The sequence below is a fragment of the Meriones unguiculatus genome, chromosome 12, assembly GCF_030254825.1.
Source record: "Meriones unguiculatus strain TT.TT164.6M chromosome 12, Bangor_MerUng_6.1, whole genome shotgun sequence".
Taxonomy (NCBI): Eukaryota; Metazoa; Chordata; class Mammalia; order Rodentia; family Muridae; genus Meriones; species Meriones unguiculatus.
Genome location: NC_083360.1, coordinates 3,800,746 through 3,824,359, shown reverse-complemented (window position 1 = coordinate 3,824,359; position 23,614 = coordinate 3,800,746).

The window sequence follows — 23,614 nt, the reverse complement described above, 5'->3', positions numbered from 1 at the left end:
TACATTTGTAAATGAAACATTATTAAATCTGAAATCACACAAGGATCCCAACACCTTAATAGTGAGAGACTTCAACACTCCACTCTACCAAGGGACAGACCATCTATACAGAAGCTAAATAGAGGAATAATGACATATACAGAGGGCCTAAATCAAACGGACCTAATAGATGTCTATAGAACTTTTCAACCAAACTCAAAAGAGTACAGTTCCTTTTCAGCACCTCATGAAACTTTCTCCAAAATAGACCATATGGTTGGTTACAAAGCAAACCTCAGCAGATACAAGAAGACTGAAATAATTCCTTGTATGCTATCTGACCACGGTGGTCTAAAGCTGGACCTCAACAACAACAGAAATAGCAAAAACCCCACATGCACATGGAAACTGAACAACTTGCTACTCAATGACAACTGAGTTAGGCAAGAAACAAAGAAAGAAATAAAAGACTTCCTAGAATTCAATGAAAATGAAGGCACAACACAGGAAAACACAATGAAAGGACACAATGAAAGCTGTGCTAAGAGGAAAATTCATAGCACCAAGTGCCTTCAAGAAGGAATTTGAAACATCTCATACAAGCAACTTAATGACTCACCTGAAAGCCCTAGGGAAAGAAGAAGAAGAAGAAGAAGAAGAAGAAGAAGAAGAAGAAGAAGAAGAAGAAGAAGAAGAAGAAGAAGAAGAAGAAGAGGACACACCCAAGAGGAGTAGGCAGCTGGAAATAATCAAACTCAGGGCTAAAATCAATCAACTAGAATCAAATAAAACAATTCAAAGAATCAAGGAAACCAGAAACCATGAGCTGGTTCTTTGAGAAAATGAACAAGATAGACAAACCCTTACCCAAACTAAATAAAAGGCAGAGAATCAGCAAAACCAGAAATGAAAAGGGGGCCATAACAACAGATACTGAGGAAATCCAAACAATCATTAGGTCTTACTACAAAAGCCTATATGCCACAAAATTTGAAAATCTAAATGAAATGGATGATTTTCTTGATAGATGCCATTTACCAAAATTAAATCAAGATCAGGTAAATAGATTAAATATCCCTCTATCCCCCCCCCAAGGAAATATAAGCAGTCATCAAAATTATCCCTTCCAAAATAAGCCCAGAACCAAGGGCCAAGAGAGAAATTAGGGAAACTATACCTTTCACAATTGCCACTAATAACATAAAGTAACTTGCAGGATGTGACTCTAATCAAGCAAGGGAAAGAACTGTTAAAAAAAATTCAAGTATCTGAAGAAAGAAATTGAAGAAGATATCAAAAGATGGAAAGATCTCTCATGCTCATGGATAGGTAGGATTAATATAGTAAAAATGGCCATCCTGCCAAAAGCAACCTACAGATGCAAAGCAATTCCCATCAAAATACCAACACAATTCTTTACAGACCTTGAAAGAACAATTCTTAATTTCATGTGGAAAACAAAAAAACCCAGTATTGCTAAAACAATCCTGTACAACAACAGATCTGGAGGTATCTCCATCCCTGATCTCAAACTGTACTACAGAGCAATAGTAATAAAAACAGCATGCTACTGGCATAGAAACAGAACCATGGATCAATAGAATTGAATAGAAGACCCAGAAATAAATCCTCACCCCTATGCATACTTGATTTTCAACTAAGAAGCCAAAACCATACAATTGAAAGAAAGACAGCATCTTCAACAAATGGTATTGATCTAACTGGATGTCTACATGTAGAAAAATGCAAATAAATCCATATTTCTACCCTGCACAAAACTAAAGTCCAAGTGGACCAAAGATCTCAGCATAAAACCAGACACACTAAGCCTCTTAATAAGAGTGAACAAGAGCCTTGAACTCCTTGGCACAGGAGACAACTTCCTGAGCAGAATACCAACAGCACAGAACTCTAAGATCAACAATCAATAAATGGGACCTCAAGATTCTGTTAAGCAAAGTACACTGTCATCAGAACAAATGACAACCTACAGATTGGGAAAGAATCTTCACAAACCCTATATCTGACAGAGGATAATGTCAAAAATACATAAACAACTTAGGAAGTTATACATCAACAAATCAAGTAATCCAATTAAAAAATAGGGTACAAAGCTAAACAGAGAATTCTCAAGAGAGGAATATCTAATGGCAGAGAAACACTTAAAAAATGCTCAACATCCCTAGTCATCAGGGAAATGCAAATCAAAATGACCCTGAGATTTCATGTTATACCCATCAGAATGGCTAAGAAAAAAAACTCAAGTGACAATACTTGCTGGAAAGGGTGTGGAGAAAGGGGAACCCTCCTCCACTGCTGGTGGGAATGTAAACTGGTACAACCACTCTGGAAGTCAATCAGGTGCTTTCTCAATTAGGAATAGTGCTTCCTCAAGACCCAGCTATAGCACTCCTAGGCATATACCTAAAATATTTTCAAGTATACAACAAGAATATTTGCTCAACCATGTTCTAAGTAGCTTTATTCGTAATAGCCAGAATCTGTAAACAACCCAGATATCACTCAACTGGGGAATGGATACAGAAATTGTACATTTACACAACGAAATACTATTCAGCAATAAAAAACAAAAAAAAAAAAAAACACAAAAAAACAATGAAATGATGAAATTTTCAGGCAAATGGTAAGAAGTAGAAAAGATCATCCCGAGTGAGGTAACCCAGAAGCAGAAAGAGACATTGGGTATGTACTCACTTATAAGTAGATATTAAACATATAACATTGGATAATCATACAAAAATCTGAATACCTAAGGAGCTAAGCAAGAAGGAGTACCCTGAGTAAGATGATCAATACTCACTCAAGTAGGAAAAAAGGATGGATATCAGTTGAGGGAAAAAACAGGGAAAAAGACAGGAGCCTACCACAGAGGGCCTCTTAAAGTCTCTACCCAGCAGGGTATCAAAGCAGATGCTGAAACTCATAGCCAAACTTGGGCAGAGTTCAGGGAATATTATGAAATAAGAGGGAGATAAAATACCTGGATGGGGAAAGGAGCTCCCAAGGAGAGCAACAGAACCAAAAAAATCTGTGCCAAAGGGTCTTTTCTGAGATTGATGCCCCAATTAAGGACAATTTATAACCTAGAACTCCTGCACAGATGTAGACCATAGCAGCTCAGTCTCCAAGTGGGTTTCCTAGTAAGGGGAACAGGACTGGCTGTGACATTAACTCAGTGGCTGGCTCTTTGATCACCCTCCTGAATAGGAGCAGCCTTACCAGGCTACAGAGGAAGACAATGCATCCAGTCCTGATAAGACCTGATAGGCTAGGGTCAGAAGGAAGGGGAATAGGACTTCCACCATCAGTGGACTTTGGGAGAGTCATGTGAGAAAATGAAGGAGGGATGGTGGGATTGGGAGTGGACAATGAAGGGACTACAACTGGGAAACAAGGTGAATAAAATGTCATTAATAAAACAATATATAAATTAAAAATCAAATTGAAAAAATCATACACATGCAGCACCTCATACATACTGAAGTCTAAATCTAATGTCATTGCTAGTGAAAATACAAAGAGTTAATTTTAAAGAAATTGGAAAAAGAAATACCTTCCCACATTTATAGGAAGTGGCCATTTTTAGAATACTACGTCTACAAATACTTCTCCAAAAGAGACAATTTTATGAGAATAGTAGAAAAATAACAAAATAACAGTGAAGAATAATTAGAACACATATGTTAAAAACACATTCATACCTATAATATAACAACACTTGTTATTTGAAATTCTATCGAGGAAATGCACATCAATGATATATATGGGAAACACAGCTGAACATTTGTAAAAGCTATTGTCTTAAAAGCAAATAAGGTACATGAGAATACACTGAACCTTTGGAAATTTCATATCAAAGTTACATTAACAATTTACAGTGCTCAGTGGGAGATACATAAGAAGAAAACATCATATATATCTGTGAAAGAGTCACAATCTCAACTATTTCTTTAACTATTAGTGAAACATTATTCAAGTTAAAACACAGTGATATTACAAAGTGATATCACATGTCAGGTAAGTTTCAGAATGAATTAAGCTCAATTAAAAAGGGAGTAGACTTGCCAGGCCACAGAAGATGACAATGCAGCCACTCCTGATGTGATCTGATAGACTAAGATCAGAAGGAAGGAGAGGAGGACCTCCCCTATTAGTGGGCCTGGGGAGGGGCATGCGTAAAGGAGGGGGAGGGAGAGTGGGATCAGGAGGGGAGGAGAGAGGGACTTATGGGGGATACAAAGTGAATAAAGTGTAATTAGAAAAAAAATCTGTGGCTTTACTGAAACTCCTAAGTGTGTGCAGAGTGGAGGCTCAACTGCCTGTGTCGAATGTGGAGTGTCATCTTCTGAGTGGAATGAGTTCTGGAAGACAAGTCTTCAGTGAATGAATAAGTGGCTGTCAGTTCATAAAATCCGCAAGAGTTTAACACATGCCTACTCTCTGCTGTTACTCCATTGTCATGTACTTTTAATTCCCATGGACACATAACAATAATAAAAGAAAAGAAAATTACAACAAAACAGACAGAAAGCAAACCTAGAAAACTTCTAAATGAAAAAAGGCAAAGTGAAGTGGATGGAAATCCTTTACTGTTTTAAGACGTACTATGTAGGTGAAGAAAAATCATGTAGTTTTCATTTTTTTAAGTTCAATAACTAACAAGACCATGTATTACATAGATAAGAGAAGACAAATGAACTGCCCAGAGTCTATACTTTAAAAAAGCAAAAAAATAGTAAAATAGAAATATAGGCAGTAATATAGAAATAATTTGGAGTATATTTACACGTTCGTGTAAATAGTCACAAATATCTATGGCTATCAGTATATTAATGGACATATAAATATGTATAGCTACATTATCAGTATATTAATGGACATATAAATATGAGTGGCTGCATTGTCATCTTCTGTGGCCTGGCAAGGCTACTCCCTTTTTAATTGAGCTTAATTCATTCTGAAACTTACCTGACATGTGATATCACTTTGTAATATCACTTTGTTTTAACTTGAATAATGTTTCACTAATAGTTAAACTGCTTTCATGGGTAAACAGTAAAGGTTATATGATAGTCTTCATCTTATCAATAGTACTGAGTTCCTATTCAGAATCTGGTCCCGGGGAATCCCTGAGTGATTTCTGTAAAGCAGCTGGGAATGCAGTGAGCACCCAGAGGGGTCACAGTTTATTCAAGGCTTACTGCCTTTAACAGAATCCTACTTCATTTTACCAGCGATTCATTCTAGCAGTTCGTCAGCATTAGTTCAGTATGCTTACTTTGTAACTGGAGAGTTATGACTTTCCAAATCCAGAATGAAAATGAACAATACTGCATTAAGTCAACTCAAGCATTTATGTTGTCATTTGAAAAAAATCCTGGTGATCTGCCACAGGGGGAGTTAAATAGGTAGAAGTAAGAGGTGTCAGGTGTGTGACAATGAGATCAGGGGGATGCTTTCTGATATGGAACTTCTGTTCAATAACAGGGAGGCTTTGAAGGAAGCATGAAGTTAAACTTACTCTCGGAGAAAGAGAACTGAGAAATGAAAACACTTGTAGGGCATTCACCCTTCCACATTAGTCACTCAACTATAGAATACAATTTTACAGCACAATTAAAAACAGGCTCTAGTTAGAAAAAAGGAAATGTCACTGAAAAAAATGCATTGCTTTCTTATTTGATGGTCTTTGGAAAAGTCAAATTAATATTAAAATTACTGTTAAGGTTTATGTAAAAAAATCCAAGGTGAGATGAATTAAGTGCACTTGAATCAATTTGTGTTTAAACATAAGAACCCCTTCTCATGCAGAAAATAACTGTGCCCTTACAGAGTGACACTCAAGCATTTCTTCTTCCACATACAACATATGCTTCTATAACTCAGTAACAAAGTGCTAAGTGTTGTCAAAACAAATCATCACTTCTATGGAATGGATTCATTAGCAGGCACTATCGCACTATTGACAAAAGAAAATACTTGAGGTGATGTGAGAAATTATTATAAAAAGGAGGTCCATAAGAATTCCCAAGGCCAGGCAGAAGTGGAATTTTTGTTTCAAGAAAAGGGAAACAAACAATGTGGTATGTGGAAAGTAGGTTAAATGATTCAGGGCTATTTTTATGTCTTTCAGTTTTTGATATTATTTTTACATCATTTCCTGCTTTCCTTTTTTCTTCAAAATCCTTGCCCTCTTTTTTCATTAATTGTTCTTCCACACAGACACAGACACAGACCTGTGTATAAACACGCTGTTATTTGTGTGTGTTTTCCGGCTTACCGTTTGGTAGTGGCTAATCAGTAGGAGTGCTCTTCCTGCAGAAAACTTTCTCTTGGCTCTCAGCATCCTTCACTGCCTGAACTTCTGTGGGACTGAGCCCGAGGGCCTTTCTACTGCCCATGTTGTCACACCCAGGGCTGCCAAGAAGACTGTAGCTTTCAGTTTGCCCCTTTCTTTTTTTTTTTTTTTTTTTTTTACTTAAAAGTAAAATAAATGAAGTTGGTGGAATGAGTCCCCGGTAAGAGCACCTGCTGCCACGGCTGCCAATACCCATAGTTCACCTGGTAGAAAGAGAAAACTGGTCTTGAGATGGCATCACCATGCGCGAGGGAGCTGGGAAGCTGAAGGCTTCCTGTCAATTCAGTATGTCACTGTCATATGTATGATGGTGACTAACTTCAAGCCGTGAGCATAAGTTAAAATGGGCTTTGGTAAAGCTTTACAGGTACACAAAGGGCGTTTATTTCTCTTGCATGTGCTGGACAGGAGACTTGCTGTTATTTAATATTCCACAAGCAGAAAGATTCTTATTTTTTAAACAACGTTTTTCAGGAAAGCAGCTACAAGATTAGCTTAATTCTAAACCAGTGCAGTGAAAATAACATAGACACATTACATCGATAAACTATCACGTCCTGTGGAGATGAGCAAAATATTTGGAATGTAACCTCTACATATGACTTTCCTGGTTGTTTTACAACTGTTCTTACTGTATGTAGTTTATTATAAATAAATAGAGCCCATATGCAAAAAAACAAAATAATTTACACACACACACACACACACACACACAATTTCCATGGTATACATGAAACCTAAGAGCTTATGAACGTACGGAGTTGTTCTTTTTCAAACACCACACAGGATAATTTTAAGTCCTGCTAATGGGAAAAACAAAGTGCTTACTCCTTTACTGAAATCTATACTAGCCTTTATACAGTCTCCACCCCTGTATTGGTAGATCAGCAAGCCACAGCCACATTGTTTTGTAAATTGGCTCAGTTTTCCAAATTATTCAGAGAAGTATGCTCTTCTCTCTCTTTTCTAAGCATGTGTTCTTTATCCATGTTTGCTGGCCTAAAATTCATATTTCCTTCCTCTTTTTTTAAAGCTCCCTTTGCCACCATTTTTTTTTCTTGTCTGTCATGTGTCTAACGTCTATAACAGTCAAACAACATGGACTTTTCCCCGATTCTTCTCTCCATTATTCTTTCCTGGGCAGCTGAGGTTTACAGCTTGCTTACTCTGGGGATTTTTTTTTTTACTTCAATTTTTTTTTTGTAGAGAAACCAGAAAAATAAAATATTCATCATGACAGACTAAAAGAAAAATATTTAGAATGTAAGAGCATAAAAAGATTAAAGGACAGGCAAGAGTGGGCAGGTTGTTCGAGGTGAACATGATAGATTAAGAGTTTGAAGCACTCAGAGTGTGAAGGAAATGAGGAAATTTTCTAAAAAACTATGAACCTTTTTCCCAGCTTAAGCTTTTATTCTTCAAGGAGGTTTCAGTGTTTTAATATTCATGGAAATAATGTATGTTAAAGACACTGATGTAAGAAATAATTATAAGCAGGATTTATATTATTAGATTGATTTAGTTGAGATCATCTACGAGATGGTAAAGTTGAGCTTGCATTTGGGTTCGCATTAAATTCTGGAAAGAAAAGAAAACTCTAATGATAGGTCAAAATGTAAGACAGATGTAAAAGTTAGTTAGGGAAAAAATGTAAATGAAGAGGAGGTCCTGAAAAAGAAGCACAATAGTTTATACACATTGACATTGATTGAAAGCATTGATTAAAAGGGCTTGCCTTCTCTTGCTTCATTTTGTATTTATCACCTTTATAGAACTCTACTGTCAAATTTTTTATCTTCTTTTAAATTTTCCAAAGACTTGTAAACATACAGTTACTTTAAATTTTACAGCAAAGTACATCAGTAAACACCTTAAGAAAAGGGAAATGAGCAGCAATATTTTTGACACATGCCATCACCCCCAAAAAGGAAAATTGTTGATGGAGAGAATGTATCCTAGATTTCCCATATCAAACAAGACAGACCATTCCAAATCACCTGGAAAACCAGAAGTGAGCAAAGGATCAACCAGAAAATGCATTGAGCAAGGTTGTTGAGTTGAATGTACCTTTTGTTCCTGCCTGAATCAGACATCCATGCAAACCTAAAGCTCATGTGAGTACTCAGAAGACAGGTGTAGGTGCATTAAGTTCTGTATCTACAACTCCCAATAGAGACACACTGGTTAAATGTCCTGTATCAGCTTTCCACTAGCACCTATTTTATAAATGTCACATTGCTTTCCTAGAGCCAAGGGACACCACACTCTAGGGCTTTTAATTTTATTTTACCATAAAATTCAAGCAGGACTAATAGTGTTTAGTAGGCAAGTGACTAAAATAATATCAAAGGTTAAAATGTCCTAGAATCTGGCATTTACTCTTTGGTGATGTATATGTGTTTTAGTATACAATATAGTCTCCACTATTTACCCCATCACAGTAGGAAAAAAGGTAGACATGTTTTTCCTCTGGTTTTAAAAGGATAATCATACCAAACATTCTAAAGTATAATGTAAGTCTGAGAGAAGTGGGAGGAAAGAATTGTGAATAGATACCAACTGAGATTTTCTAATTCATATTTGAAACTTAAGACAGGACTATATTCGCAAATGACATTTAAATTGAAATCTGAAATATGAGAGCTTAAAAGTGACCTTTGGGAGTATATTTTCAGGGAGATATGTGGATCAAATTCAGACAACTGTGGGTTGAAAATTAATGTTACATAAAGAATTCAATTCACTGAGAAGAACATTGAAAATATAAAAAAAAAAATATGAGTAAGACTTGGTGATCTGAAATGCCAGTGAATTGATTTCACCTAGCTATCACTGAAAAAGTGAAATGAAGAAGCTAGATTAGTTGTTGCCTAAAGAAAGTACCTTTTAGAAGACAAGGATATCTTCAACCTAACACCTCATTTGGAAGCATGTGCTCAAAGTTCAGGAGAAAAAGAGCAGAGCAGAAAGAGATGATTAAAACACACAAGGGTGAGAAATTATAAATAAAATGGTTCTTTGTAAACTATTTCTGGGTCCCTGACTTTTAATTGGCAAATTGAGTAGCCTCTGAAGACTACCAATAAGAAAGAACAGAGCACCCTAATGTACATTTAGAAGGAATATTTTGTTCCTGTTGGTGGATAAACTGCATAGAGCATAGGAGTAGAATTCCAGAAAACAAGGAGGAACTTGTTATTTCTAAACAAGTAGTGATGATGGTGGGTTTAATCAGAAAAATATCATGGTCAGAATCTGTTTACATTTTGAAGACAGGGCCAATCAAATTTTGGATCTCTGAGAAACAGAAGAATGAAAAAAAAAAGATGTTAGATTTGAACTCTGAACAGAATGTAATACCCTTTTGTGAAATATGACTGAAATAATACAGTTACAGATGTCAATGTGTGTGTGTGTGTGTGTGTGTGTGTGTGTGTGTGTGTGTCATGTTCCTATATGTGCTGGGGTGTATTGCTTATGTGGGCATGTAAGCGCAGCATGTGGAGAAGAGAGATTGATCTCAGAACACGTACCTTGTTTGTTTTTTATAACTATCTCACATGCCTAGAGTTTGCCAAGTAGGTTAAGCTGGCTGGCTACTGAGTTCGAGGGGCACATCTCATTCTGATTCTCCAGTACTCAGGTTACAAACGCCATTACCACACAAAAATTTGTATGTGGGAACTGAGAATTAAACTCATGTGATACATTTACATGGAAAGCAATTTAACTACTGAGAGAGACCATGTTAATTCATATGTGTGTATGTGCATGTCATGAGAGCATGTTGTGACATGGGGGGGTGCATGTGAAGTTGCATGCACGCCAGAGCCAGAGAAAGATTTCAGAATATTGATTGTCTCCTATCTAACCCTAACTAACCTCTGACATCCCTGTCTATGCTCACCTCTAACATTAGAGCTACAGGTACACAAAGCCAGGTGCAGCTTTTTACATGAATGCTGGGTATTTGAAGTTATATTTTTATGTGCTTTTTCAGCACTTTTATCTGCCGTGTCAATGTTCCAGACCCAACAGCTTATTTTTTTTATAACTCTAGTGAAGAGTTTATTTAGCATAAAAGAATTCAATTTAAGAACAAGTTTGAGATGGAAGAGTTAGTTTGCTAAAAATGTAGAATCATGTAAACTAGCAACAGAATGAGATCATTTATGCAATGAATAATGAAATTTTTTTTGTAAATTAGTGGTTTGAAATTATGAAAAAACTAACAAAAATATTGAAATGATTCTGATTACTGATGCAATACAAATAGAAGCAGAACTAAAAGCAACCAAAAAGGAGTTCAGTGAAAATGGTTTGTTAAAGGGATAAAATCATAGCAGCTAGATTGTGTCAGTGCAGAAAAGGATGAGTACAAATGGACTCCTGTAAGGGTATCAATTTTGTCTCAGTACTCATAGATCTGTTATGGTGTATAAATCAGCTGATGTTCAGACCTAAGAAGCCAAACAACAAGGAGCACCCTTGGGAGGATGCAGAATTCTCATTGAAAAGGGCAAACAAGATAGATACCTGAAGCGCTGGGAGAAGGGGAACAGAACTAGAGCCTAGCACAGATGTCCTCTGAAAGACCACTTAGCAGCCAACTGAAGCGAGTGCCGTGACTCAGAGCCAAACACTGGGCAGAGCACACGGAGCCTTATGGAAGAAGAGGGAGACAGAAGGACTCAGAGGGGACAGGAGCTCCACAAGGAGAGCAACAAAGCAAAAAAGCTGGTCCCAGGGGGACCCTTCAGAGACTGATGCATCAACCAAGGGCCACACCTGGAGAGGACCCAGCGCCCCTGCTGCGATGTAGAACAAAGGCAGCTCAGTCTCCAACTAGGTTTCTAGTAAGGAGAGCAGGGGCGGCCTCTGGCATGACCACCTACCCCTGAGGGATGGCCTTACCAGGCCACAGAGGAAGAAGATTCAGGCAGTCCTAGTGAGTGAAGGTTACATAGTAGGGGAGGAGGTTTAAGAAGTGATAAGAATAATTATCAGCATGAAGAGTCACTCACAAAGACTACTCAGAAACAGAGAAATAGTTTTCCTGTGGGATGAGCCCCTTATTGGTTATCGAATCCCAATTACATATACATCCCTAAAGGCATACACACACACACACACACACACACACACACACACATACAAGTAAGACTAATGCAACACAGCCAGCTGTATTTGTTGGCATATGTGTAACAATAATTATTAGGGCATAAGAGGACACACAGGGAACAGTGCTGACATAGCAGATGTTGGGAGGAGAGAAGGAGTGGAAATGATGTAATTGTATTTTAATTAAATTAAAAGTCATCATGAAAAGTTGATATCTAGAGAACAATGAAAAATATGAGAAAGTGAAGATAAATTATTTATTTATCTTATTTATTTCCAAATAGAAATACGATTTCTCTGCAAGTATGATGATTGAGTGACACTCCTTTCCTCCTGAAAAGGCAGCGTCTGATTTGTCATCCTTGATGGATGCCTGCTAATTATCACGGGGATGGTCTTTGTAGATGCTTCTCAAACTCCTGTCAGCCTTCTGACACTCGGTTCACGGCCAGCTGAGATCTCATGAGCACCAGTGAAGAGAACGGAGGCTTCCCATCTCCTCCGGCAGTCTCCTCTGACCTCATGTCTTTGTAGTTAGTATTATTCATCATGTTGGAGAATGTGTTGCTCCTTTCATATTTGACCTTCTCTGACATGACCTTTGTACACACACTGAGAGAGACCAAATATATGACCATGCCATTTATCATCTAATGTCAGTGATGAAATAACAGCACTTATGCATTAAACTAAACATAGTAGAAAATGCTGAACTGAGGCTGTGACAATGTCATAACAAGATGCTAGAAAGTTTGGGATAATAATAAAATGTGCAACGCAATGTGAAAAAAGATTTACAAAAATAAATAAAAGGAATTTGAATTTTATCACTTGTTCCTTACCTGTAATAAGTTGCCTCACTGCATTTTAATCTCTGCTATTCACCGTTTTTGCAGATTTACTGTGAAGTTATATAAGATGTGAAATTCTCATCTTAATTCATTTTTATTCAGTTGCTGATCAAAATGAAGACATTTAACTGAACGAAAAAAGAAATCTCCAAACTTTTTATTTGGACAACTTTTCACACAATCTCAAAGAAGCTCAAAATTTTAATGGGTAGTTTAGAAATTTCATTTCATGTAAATTATAGCCTTCATATTTAGGGTTGATCATTGCTAGGTAGAGTCTTTCAGAGGCCCTCTATGGTAGGCTCCTGTCCTGTTACTTGTTTTCTCCTACTTCCAATGTCCATCCCATTTGTCTTTCTAAGTGAATATTGATCATCCTACCCCAGGTCCTCCTTCTTGTTTAGCTTCTTTAGGTATACAGATTTTAGTATGTTTATTCTATCTTATAGGTCTAGTAGTATCCACTTATAAGTGAGTATATGTCCATGTGTGTTTTTCTGCTCCTGGGATACTTCATTCAGGATGATATTTTCTAGCTCCCACCATTTGCCTGCAAATTTCATGGTTTCCTCGTTTTTAATTGCTGAGTAGTATTCCATCGTGTAAATGCACCACAGTATCTGTATCTATTCCTCCGTTGAGGGACATCTGAGTTATTTCCAGGTTCTGTCTATTCTGAATAAAGTTTCTATGAACATGGTTGAGCAAATGTCTTTGTTGTCTACTTGAGCATCTTTTGGACATATGTCTAGAAGTGGTATAGCTGGATCTTGAGGAAGCATTATTCCTAATTGTCTGAGAAAACGCCAGATTGCTTTCCAAAATAGATGTACAAGTTTACATTCCCACCAGCAATGGAGGAGGGTTCCCCTTTCACTGCAACCTCTCCAGCATGTGTTGTCACTTGACTTTTTGATCTTAGCCATTCTGAGGTGTGTGAGGTGAAATCTCAGTGTGGTTTTGATTTGCATTTCCCTGATGACTGTGGACACTGAGCATTTCTTTACGTGTTTCTTTGCCATTCTATATTCCTCTACAGAGAATTCTCTGTTTAGCTCTATACCCCATATTTTAATTGTATTGCTTGATTTGTTGCTTTTTAACTTCTTTAGTTCTTTTTATATTCTGGATATTAGACCTCTGTCAGATACAGGGTTGGTGAAGATCCTTTCCCAGTCTATAAGCTGTCATTTTGTTCTGATGACAGTGTCTTTTGCTTTACAGAAGCTTTTCAGTTTCCTGAGGTCCCATTTATTGATTGTTGCTCTTAGCCTGTGCTGTGGTGTTCTTTCTGTTCAGGAAGTTGTCTCCAGTGCCAATGAGTTCTAGGCCCTTCCCCAATTTTTCTTCTAAGAGGTTTAGTGTGTCTGGTTTTAGGTTGAGGTTTATGATCCACTTGGATTTTAGTTTTGTGCAGGGTGATAAATATGAATCTATTTTCATTTTTCTGCATGTAGACATCCAGTTGGACCAGCACCGTTTATTGAAGATGCTGTCTTTTTTCCATTCAATGTTTTAGCCTCTTTGTCATATATGTCTTTTTTTTTTTTTTTCAATGCAGTTTATTCAGGAACATTGAACAATCCGCGGACCCCGGGGAAAGCCAGCCCACAGCTTAAATAGCCTCTGGGTAGCCAACCCAGGCGTGCCACGGGGGCAATGCAGATAGGTCCACATACATGGAAGCAAGCCAGATCCTCGGCCTTAGCCAAATGTGGAGTTGTTCGTTGACAGAGAGCACTCACCATCGGGAAGGTGGAAGGCAGAAACCAGCTCCATCTTTAAGGCATAGCATTCCGCAGCTCTCTACAGTTCCCCCTTTTTGTTTTAGACGCATCAGGCAAGAGTAGAGGTCTGATCTCTGATATTAGAAATACATTGGGACTTTGTACAGATGTTCATTTAGGTGTCATCCACCCAAAGAGCATCAGACCCGTCCGATACCTTTTTCTCAGAGGCGGGACCTGGGGCATCAACCCGCATGCAATCAGACATGCTCTTCTCTGGGTCCAAAGCGGCTGACCCTGAGTGCAGTACCATAAAAAGCTAAAATGATACGCTCAGGATGTCATATATGTCTTAAACGTTTTTTTTTTTTTTTTTTTTGAGAATTTTATTTCTGAGTACTACGTTGACAGGTCCCCTTCTTTCTCCCCCTTCATCTACTTCTTCGTTTTCTCACTCTCTTTCAACTTCATGACCTTATCTTTCCTATTGTGTTTTAGATTATACAGAGCAAATTTAGTGTTTCTCATAGTGAATATGTTTGTAGCTGACACATAGAATGAGACCAGGTATCATGGGTCTTATGCTTGATGAGCCTGTTTGCTCCTTTCTCAGCAGCCATTACTTGCATGTAGATCTTCACCTCTGGTTGGGGACTTGTAAAATTTTCAACATCCAAATTGGCATGTGAATTTGTTGTCGCATTGTGCTTGTCTTCTTCAGGCAACTGTTTAGGTGTGATAATATGTATGCAGTATCTCTGACATTTATATGTCTTATCTTACAATAGGTATCCTTGTCTTCTATGCTGATTAAAATTGCATCAACTTAACACAAATTTGTAATCATCTGAGAAAAGGAACCTCCATTTAGAAAATTCCTCCATAAGACTGAGCTGTGAGTCAGCCTGTAGACCATTTTTTTAATTTTTTTATTTTATTATATTAATTACAGTTTATTCCTTTGTATCTCAACTGTAGCCTCTTCCCCTTCCCCTCCCAATCCCACCTCACTCCCTCTTTTTCTCCTATTCTACTCCCCCAGTCCAGTGATCGGGGAGGTCTTCCTCCCCTTCCATCTGACCCTAGCCTATTAGGTCTCATCAGGACTGTTTTCTTTGTCTTCCTCTGTGAACTGGTAAGGCTGCCCCCCCACTCAGGTGGAGGTAATCCAAGAGCCAGCTCAGGAATTCATGTCCAAGATGGTCCCTGGTCCTCTTATTGAGGAACCCTCTTGGATACTGAGCTGCCATGGGCTACATCTGTGCAGGGGTTCTAAGTTATCTCCATGCATGGAGTATCTGTCTCAGAAAAGATCCCTGTGCCCAGATTTTTTTGTTTCTGTTGCTCCCTTTGTGGAGCTCCTGTCCTCTCCAGGTCTTTCTATCTCCCACTTCTTTCATAAGATTCCTTGCAGTCTGCCCAAATTTTGGCTATACATCTCATTACCATTTTCTTAATTAGTGATTTCTTAATTACTAATTTATGGAGGAGGGCTTACTGAGGGAGGTGTTACTTCTGGACATGTGGTCCTGAGTTCTATAACAAAGAAAGCTGATCAAAATGCTAATAAGTTAGTCCATGTCCAATGCAGTCCCCACTTCCTTTACTAGACTACCCACTTGAAGTCTAGACTGCCCATCTGCTACATCTTTGTAGGTTTCTTAAGTCCAGTTTATGCATGGTCCTTGGTTGGTGCTTCAGTCTCAGGAAACCCTTCTGGGCCCTGGTTAGTTGGCTCTGTTGTTTTTCTTGTGGAGTTCCTGTTACTTTCTTGTCCTTTCTCTTTCCTTTCACTATTCCCTAAGACTCCCTTCACATGGAACAATGTTTGACTGTTTCAGTGTGTGTTTTGAAATGCTGCTGGGTAGAGCCTCTCAGAGGACAGCTAGGACAGGCTACTTGTCTTCAGGCTTAACTGAATATCATTCATAGTGTCAGAGGTTGGCATAGTCTCCCAGGAACCTACCTTGGTCTCCAACTCATCACAGAGATGTCCCCACCCTCAGTTTCTCTTAAAGGGGCAGAAGGGCATGTTCAGCCCAGAGGCAATTTGATGAGCTGGGGTGAATAGGAAAGGGAGCTAGCTCCCATTGTCTGAGGAAAGTGGGAGGGGGAAGAGAGGGAGGGTGGGATAGGGAGGGGAGAAAGGAAGTGGCAACAAGGAGGTAAAGTCAATAAAATGAGTAAATAGGAAAAACTAATACCATCTGCTGAGGATAACAAGAAAAAAAAGATAGGCTATTTTATAGTGTTCCACTTTTTCATATAGGTTTTCAATTAAAATTGAAATGAATGTATTTTAGCATCAAGTTGTACAAATTTAAAAATGTATATGACGTGTATGTATATATATTAATACAATGTATATGTATCCAGTGTGAGCATAATTTGATCAATGTGATGGACTGGGCCAGCAGCAGTTGCACTAAGTAACACTTGTTTCCTTGGGTGGACCTGTAGGAAAAATGTCAGGGATCCAGTTTTTCCTTAAATATAGGGCATTTATGAAATTGCAAGCTTAGGAAGGAAGGAAGGAAAGAAGGAAGGAAGGAAGGAAGGAAGGAAGGAAGGAAGGAAGGAAGGAAGGAAGGAAGGCTAGGTTTATAGCACTACTACTAAACAAGCATTCTTTCCTGGTAAGAAAAAATTTAGTGCAATTTCCAAGGTATTGCTTATCTTCAAGACAAAAGTACATATATTTAGTATATATGCTAAATATCTTTATTTATTTTTTACTTTATAAGATTAAATATAATTACACCCATTGCCCTTCCCTATCTTCCCTCCATATATTTCCATTTCTCGTTTTGAAATTAAGAGCTCTTTTTCCATTGCTTGTTGTTACATAAATACATTCCTAAACACATATACGCCCTGATCAGTCTGTATAATCTTACTCATAGGTATGTTTTCAGGGCTAACCATTTGGTGTGTTCTTTCTCTGGCTCTCAACATTCTTTTGTTGCTTGTAGGTCTGATGTAGGTTTGACTTCTATTAGGAACATCTTATCAGGATAGCCTACAAATCTTTTTTTCTCCCTTGGAAGCTGTATAGCCATTCCTGTACTACAAGTGCAATTCTCAGGAAAAAGGCTTCTTTCCATGTCAGGCCCAGAACTCCAAATGTTGTATGTAAACTGTATAATATTTTAGCTATAGAATCTTAACTTGAAGTTCATGGGGAAGAATAAAGTGCAATGACAAGAGCCTATGTAATTTGACCCCCTGACTAGCAATCCAGAGTGAATTCGCCCAGGCCCAACCCTGGGGATAATCTATCTTAGATAACCTATGGCTCTTGAGGAAGCATTATCATTGATGTTGCATAATACTAATTAAATTATATATGATTAAATTTTATATGTTATGTATTTTTATTTGCTTATAAAATAGTTTTTCTATCGGTAATACAGAGAAAGAGTGAAGCAAACAACCCAAGTAACACTAAGGATATTTCCAAAAGTCAGGTACATTGTCTGTTACAAAAGATAACAAACATTGAACAAAAATATCATAATTAATGGCTCCAAAATAGTCTTCTAAACCACATGAATACTTCCTAGTATTGTCAAATCTGAATTAAGGACTTGAGTTAACATGTGCATTGTAAAGGGAGATCAAAGCTAGAGACTGTTTTGGAAATAAAGAACAAATTATTAGAAAGGCAGCCTAGTCAAGATGGAAAAGAAGAAACTCAATCTGAGTACTACAGCTCATCAGGAAAAACATAGGTAGTGATAAGAGTATTTGAGTAAAATATGATTCATACCAGAACCCTATGAAATTGAAGTCAAAGTATCCAGGATGAATGTTGATGTTCTGGGGTCAAAGTAAGAGAAAAAACATGTTAAAATATTACTGAACAAATTAGCAATAAACATTAAAATTGAAAATAATATTATGAATTTAAAGGAGAAAGTCCACAAAGAGATAAGATAAAAAGTCTGAGAAACCTATCATCAATCAAAAGACAATAAGGAAAAGCTGCATTGTAAAGCACACAGTTTTCTAAACATAAGTAAGGACCCTATTTCCAACACTAGAATTTCATTTCTTCAGAAAATTCATAGAATTCTAATTTTCTAGCAAGGCTCATTAGCATTCTCCTTCAATTGAATGAGTCAATTATAAGGTTTAACTTTGCAGAAAGCCAAGCTCCCTGAAAAGCTCTATTTTTAACTACACTGAGTTGCCCTTGAAAGAAGTTTTCTAATAACATAAAAATGATATCTCGTTCTTGGGAGTTATAGCCGAGAATGATTTTTAATAGGTAATAACAAAGTAAACAGTACTAGGTAAGAAAGGGCTTTATTCTACATTCTCTACCACGTCCGTGTCCACTGGGATAAATTAGAAATTCTTTTAAAGCAAGATCCCTGCTTCAGAACATAGAACAAAATTGAATGTTTATGTTTCAAAGAGATTCTGCAGCATCTCCCAAGTTAGTCTTTAAAAACTTCCTTGAAGAACTCAAGGAGAATCACAACATGTGGAAGAGTTAAATCTATATTGTAATTTCAACCTTTTGAATATTGCCTTTGGTATACAGGAAGTTATACTACCCTAGCAAGCATTCTCACAAACTAGAAATAAAACCCAAATGTAGCCCCTACAGAACACTGTCATTCACAGGCAATGGACACAATTGCATAACAGTTTAATATATTACAGTGATAATCAGAGATTAAAATATATTTATTACAACATACGAAGGTCAAATAAATTCAATCTGTGTCACTTTCTATCTTATAAATGATGTTGACTTGTAAAAGGGGATAGAAGAAATCCATTGATTTAGAATGGATTGGTAAGAATGCTCTGGTTATTTAAAAAACAATGGGTACAGAAGTGCATGCTTTGCAACGTTACACTCTATTTTCAATAGTGGGAATATCTCTGACCACTTTCCTTTCTGTAAGTATGTGATATCATACTAATATGAACACAAAATTCTTTAAAACAGAGTGATCGAATATTATATTCAAATATGAATAATATTCAATCACAATTTCACATAATTCAAGTAGCAAAAATTCAATCAATTTGTGTGTATGTGTAATAATGATGCTATGTTGATTTTATTACAGACTTACATTAACGTCCACTTTTAGAAAAATGCCAACACTAGAACAAATATTATATCAGTTCTATACTTTTAAGACAACAATAAAAACTGTAGGGACATTTATGAAGCACACTGGAACTTACCACCATTTCTTTTTCTTTTTTTCAATTTTTCATAACTCTGAGCAATTTTTAATATCCTCATATCTCCACTTCTGATTCTTTTAATTTATTATTATTATTATTATTATTATTTACAATGAATTCTCTTTATATCCCAGTTGTAGCCCCCTCCCTCATCTCCTCCTGGTCTCACCCCTCGCTAGCTCTCCCTCCCCCATCCTTCTCCCTTAGTCCACTGATAGGGGAGGTTGTCCTATCTTCTATCTGACCTTAGCCTATCAGGTTTCCTTAGGGCTGCCTGGATCCTCTTTTTCTGTGGCCTAGAAAGGCCACCCCTCCTGGCGGGGGTGAGCAAAAAGCAGGGCACTGATTTCATGTCAGACTGCCCTTGCTCCCCTTACTAGGGAACCCGCATGGAGGATGGGCTGCCATGGGCTATATCTGTACAGGGGGTCTAACACCATTTCAACACTTTATAACATTGACATAAGCTTCAGATGAAAATATCACTTTAGAAGTTTTTTGGTGCAAGTACTTGGAGAGTATCTTTATTCATAAATCTAAACTCTTTTGTACCAAATATTTCATGAGAATGACTTAGAAATAATTCAAGTGTTTATGTGTTTGTAGCTTCCTATCCATATGGAGAGTAAATGTCTAGACAGAGAAGGTGGGGAGAAGCACTAAATTCTAAATGTCATTTTTTTATTCCCATACATTTTAAAGTTATTTTCTGATTTAAATGAAAATCTTCAAAAGTTTATCTTAGAAGACTAAAACATAAGAACACCTTTCTAGAATCCAAGAGCAATAATACCATATTAAAATTTTTTCATAATTAATCATGCATGGTTATATCTAAAGAACAGGTAGAACAATTACAGAAAATAGACAGCAGAAAGCAGACAAACAGGTTTGTAGATTAGATAGAAAAACAGACAGACAGGTGATTGATGGATAGATAGATAGATAGATAGATAGATAGATAGATAGATAGGTAGATAGATAGAGATGGATGATAGATGGATGGATGGATAAATAGATATAAATAAAGAAAATTAAGAAGGAATGAGAATGATGAAAGGGTGAGGACTCTGTAAGAACATGAACACTGGGTTGCCATTTAAAACTGTGTAAGTTTGTACAATGCTTTTAATAAATGCCATGTGAATTCAATCAGTGCACTAACTGTCACATTTGCTTTAATAAAACAAATGCCACTGATGACAGTAGTAATCAGAGCAGCACCTACAATAACCAATTGTTTAGCATAATTTCAATTTCTGCTTTGGAAAACAATCCCAATTTGGTGATAATTATTTCAGAAAACGAACTTCTATATTCATTGCTTCAAAACAACAATGTTTAGCTGATAGTTCATAAATTTTCTGTTGAAAATGTTACGGTATGTAGTAGAATGGATTGTAGTTAATTGGTGCATCACAATGAAAATTGAAACATGCCAATTAAACGATGATTGTCTCATTTGGATACACAATTGCTCTCATGAACTGTCAGATACATATGAAATTAGAATGGAACTCCTGAAGTGCAAAACATTGACCAAATTGTAGATGTACACAATTAAGTCAAATTAGAAATGTAGAAGTTGGGCATGATATGCAGCAATATCATCAAGGCATATTCCTATTTTTGTAAACAGGAGCTTAATTATCATTATAACTCATCCATCTGGTCAATTAGAAACTCAACATATACATGATTGGAACAGTCTAAATGGTTCACGTTAATATTTTATAAATATCTTTTAATTCCAACAATTTGAAATACTGCACATATTTGCTACTTTTTGTATGATTAATTGCTCTTATTTAAAGCAATGACTTACTACAAAAGGAAAAAAGATCATTTTACAACCTGAGAAAACTCAAGTAAGAAGATCCTGAGAGATTCCTCTAAATGTCATTGTAACATAAATAATGACTTGCCCATCATTCTCCTTGTAAATCACCACAAAACTGAATATGTAGCTGTGCTATTCTATCTTTTCATGAGTATTTACAGTATACTAAAAATCAAAAGTTCTAAGTTCACACTTAGAATAACATTTTACAAAATTAAATTTCATTTTTCCAAACTAAGAAAGATGTGTGTCTATATGTATCAGAAAAATAAATTATAATATTTTGCAGTTACATCCAAACAATCATTAAACCTCCCTAACATGTTAAAGATTGTAGTGCTTAAAATTTTTTAATATTGACTCTCATTAAAATTAAATAGATATTATTAGTAGAGATATTTATGCAGAAAAAAATAACGATTTATTTATTTAATAAACATCTTAACCATATAAAGAATTTAAATTACCTTTCAGTCAGCACTTGTCAAACATTTAAAACAAATATTAAAATTATTGTAATTTCTGTAGACCATATGTGATATGTAGTAATACAGTAATATTTTTTAATTTCACATTTAATTAAAAATAATTGGATTCATAGCATTATTTGGCATTAAAAATCTTAATTTCTAAATTAATTGAATTAAGGATGTGAAACTTTAATAATTTTGGAAAAATATTATGATCTAAATGAATTAATTGCAGTCTCAAAAAAAGTGAATGAGTTCTTATTTTCCTCACCGCTCATAATTGCTATAATAAGCAAAGTCTAACTAACATGCCTGGATTACTAGAATCCTGCAGTATATCCCTGTGTAGCACCCGTACCTGGGAGTCAGTCAATCCTGTAAATATTAGATTATTGTTTGATTCTGTTCATCAGGTCATGACACATGAAAAATAGTGTTCAATCTGTCACTCTCGTGGCTACATCACACACATCACAGGAGACAGGTGTAACCACTTGGATAAAAAGAAGTCAGAGGAAGTCCTGCTGAGAACGTAGAAAGCACACGGTCCTGTTGTGAATCGCCTGTACCTAGACAGTGAGAAAAAACTGAGGCTTTCTGTCCAAGAAAGCAGGCTCTACTTGACAGCTACTATGAGAACAGGTAACTGAATCCTACAAGATAGCAGGAAACTAGGTTCTGCATTGGAACACTGAGCAGTCAGTTCTTAGATCTGCAGCATTTTTATACCTCTGAGAACATTGTCAGTCTGCGTCAAGGTTGCTTATTCCTGGAAACACTGAACTAATACATCCATTTTTTTTATTGTATCAAGTAATGTTTCATACAACAATAAATAGGAATTCAAATACAAAACATTGTATTTTAAAAAATTATTGTTCTGGAGGAATAAAATTAGTTATTTAATTTTCTCTCATCTTTCATCATTTATAGATTCTTATTTTGGGTAATTTAAATATACTCTTTATTGTTTTCATGAAAATAATAAATATTACCCAGTTTATTTAAAATATTCTTAAATTGGTGCATGAATAATTTCATACACTGAATATTTTCTAAATATATGGTTTGTGTTCTGGTTTATATTTTATTGTTTTTGCTTCATAGTTGAGTCACCTCTGAACTTCAGGTACAATAGCATTGATGTGATATTCTGTCATTGATATTATAATATTAAAATCAAAACACATAACTGACCTTTAAATTCTTAAGAAATTACTTTACTTTAGCTAAATTATTGTTCAAATTTAACAGCATTCCTGTTACTGTCCTTTATCTTTTTTTTCACTGTCAAAAATCAGACTTTTTAATTATAAAAAAAAATCTGGAAGTACCATGCTGCTAATGGTATTTTTAAATTTAAAAAAATGTAGTTTTTGAAATTACTTTTATATTACTATTTTTCATGTTTCAAACAGTATCTTGTGGTCATATTTTATCCCCTCTCCAAAATTCTCAGAAGCCCTCACTTTTCTTCCCAAACTACTTCAATATTTTCTTAAAAAGAAAGCATAAAACAATAACAGCAAGAACAAACACATGATGTCCATTTTGTGTTGGCCAACTAGCCCTGACCATGGAGCCTGCCATGCGGTGCAGCTGGTATATCCACCGTTACTCTATTCAAGAAAAATGGGTTTTCTCTCTCCCACCACTTTTGATTGAAGATAATGTTTCGATCAGGGGTACGACCAGTTTCCGTTATCCACGTTGTCATTTTGCCTGGCTTCAACTTTCATCTCTTATATATGCTGTCAGTCTTTCTGAGCTCATTTCTGCATCAGCCCTGTTGTGTCTGGAAAGCACTGTTTCCCTGAAGCTGGAAACTTTTCTATCTCTCTTTTGTCTTGGCGGGAAGAATGTGACACAGCCATCTGGTTTAGGCTGAGTGTTCCAGTGTCTTTCACTGTCTGCATGCCACAGAGTTCTAAGTCTCTGTGTTAGTTACCATTTCCCAAAAGAAGAGATTTTCTGATGAGAGTGTGTCCTGACCGAAGGTATAGCAATATATCATGAGTACCCATTTTATTGCTGTG